At 33.5% G+C, this 2599-nt stretch overlaps 1 non-coding gene across 1 annotated transcript; it reads left to right on the top strand.

The window, feature by feature from the left end:
• The first annotated feature begins 1286 nt into the window (after positions 1–1286).
• On the top strand, positions 1287–1499 carry LOC126021373 (small nucleolar RNA U3). The gene has a single exon (XR_007499901.1). It is a non-coding gene; the product is annotated as a small nucleolar RNA U3 (small nucleolar RNA).
• The last annotated feature ends 1100 nt before the right edge of the window (positions 1500–2599 follow it).

Genomic DNA, 2599 nt, shown 5'->3' with positions numbered 1-2599 from the left:
AAACCTTTCTAGAGGAGCTACTACCAATCCTTTCAGTCTCTTTCATGAAATTGAAGAATCAGGAAAACTCCAAATAGTTTTTATGAAGCTAACATTACACTGATACCAAAATCAGACAGAGATGCTGCAATATTAGAAAACTATAGACCAATATTTTTGAACACAGATGCAAAGATCCTCAACAAAATTCTGGCAAGTAGGATCCAAAGCCTCATCAAGAAGGTCATATACCACGACCAAGTAGGTTTCAACCCAGGAATGCAAGGATAATTTAACATCCATAAATCAATCAACATAATACACTATATAAACAAAAAGAAAAATAAAATTATATGGTCATATCAATAGATGCAGAGAAAGCATTTAATAAGGTCAAACACCCATTCTTTATAAAAAAAAAGTCTCATCAAGATGGGAATGGAATACATTTTTCTTAGTATAATCAAGGCCATCTACCACTAGCCAATGACAAATATTATTCTCAATGGAGATAAACTAGAAGCCTTTCCTCTAAAATCTAGTGCAAGACAAGGCTACCCTCTCTCACCACTCCTATTCCACATAGTGCTGGAAGTTCTTGCCACAGCTATTAGGCAAGAAAAAGACATCAAGTTCATCCAGATAGAAAAGGAAGGAGTCAAGCTCTCACTGTTTTCAGATGACAATGCTAATTTTTAAAATGTACTAGAGTGCATGCTTTATGCAGGAGGTTATTTAAGTTCAGTCTCCAGAATTGAAAGATTCACTGAACACCACTATAAGCCAACTGCAAACACTAGGCTGAGAGTACCTTTGAGGAATAGCTTTCTGAGCACTGCCAAGTGTGGCCCCAAAACAAACTCAATTTTGTTAAGTGCTGAGTGAAGGGATCATTGAAACAGTGATATTCTGTGATGGTTCTGTTGAAGTGGCATTGCTTGTATAAAGCGGTAATATTCTACTATAACAGAATTAATTCATTAAAATATAAAAATACACTTAAGCTATTGATTAACATTTACATTAATAATTAAGCCATTAATACTCAGAACTGGTCCATATAAGTCTGGACCCATCTATGTTTTAATTATGGTCACCCATTTTGGCAGAGAGGATTTTTAATCTTAAAAAGATGGAATTAACTATCTGAATATAAACAATTGGTAAAGACAGGTCTAAGTTTAAAAAAAATAAATGACACTATTAATCAAACTAGAATTAATGGGAATTTTAATATATATTTAAGAAAGAGATGATCAGTAGTAGGATGAGTTCTGAGACTGAAGTAAGTTAATAATTCATTATGAAAGACTATACTTTCAGGGATTATTTCTATAGTATGTGACTAGAGAAGTTTCTCTGGTCATGTAGAGCACCCGAAGCCACAAGGAGGAGTCAGAGCGTCCTCTCCTGAGCGTGAAGCGGCACTAGATGTTGCCTTTGAGACTGCCTTTTGCCACTGATGATCGTTCTTCCCTTCCTTTGGAAGGGGTAGAGGGGGAGGATGCAGTCTGAGGGGTAAAAAAATCATTATGAGAGAATTGTGGATTTGATTTGGCCTATGACAGAGAGTAGAAATGCAGAAGAAAACAAGCACAGATCCAAATCTAAAAAGATCATTTTACAATCAAATAAATCACTTGGGTTGTACATATTGGGTTGCAGGACTCATAATTAAGTAAATTATTGAGAATTATTGGGAATTATAGAGTTTCAGATGTCTTTGGGGGGAAAGGTGAGGTGCAACTAATTCTAAGAAAGAATGGACTACACAAATATGACAGAATTGATTTTGATTTATGATTATGATTTATGAGTTTGGAAAAGGAAAAATTATTTCAGGTAACAAAGTAATACTAAAAAAAGACACACAAAAAGCTTAATTAAGGAAAAAATCTACTAATTCTAAGATAATCTTCTAAGTACAGTAAACAAGAACAGCAAATATTTTCTATGAAAAATAAAAGAAATATAAAAGAAAATTGATGGATATATTACTCAAGACTGTTGGAAAGTAATCTGGACTAAAATTAAGTGATTTCCTCTTCTTTTGGAGTAAATTATGGATTTATTATAGTTATAAAACAACATATGTGTATAGAAATAATTCCTAAATATAGGGAAGGAATATTCACTAATTCATTTACAGCCCTTTGTCATAAATCAAATCAGTTTCCATTATTTTTGTGTTTTTAACTAAACTTAGTTGGCAACAAAAGTTATAATCAAGCTAAAAGTAATGCATAGGGTTGGCTAATTCTAGATGAGATAATAGTATGAGGCAGAAAATCAAAAGAAAGCCAATGTCATGTAAATGACACTGATTAGAATATTTCTGGTTTATAGAAGTATAGCATAAAATTAGGCACAGAGAAGATAAATTTGCAAAGGTCATTTTAGTCAACCATAAGAAAGGAAATGTTTCCATTTCTTGTTATAATGAACCCAAGAGGAACTAAAGAGATAGACCAAGGACTAAGACCAAGAACTACCTTGCATATAACTAGTCCCAATCCCTAGCACCACACATAGTCCCTGAGTCCTGCAAAAGTGATCCCTAAACATAGCAGGATTAAGCCCTGAGTACTACAGAGTATAAAATAAAAACAGAATAGGACCG

The sequence above is a fragment of the Suncus etruscus genome, chromosome 10 (assembly GCF_024139225.1).
Source record: "Suncus etruscus isolate mSunEtr1 chromosome 10, mSunEtr1.pri.cur, whole genome shotgun sequence".
Taxonomy (NCBI): Eukaryota; Metazoa; Chordata; class Mammalia; order Eulipotyphla; family Soricidae; genus Suncus; species Suncus etruscus.
This window is presented reverse-complemented; position numbering and strand designations above follow the sequence as displayed.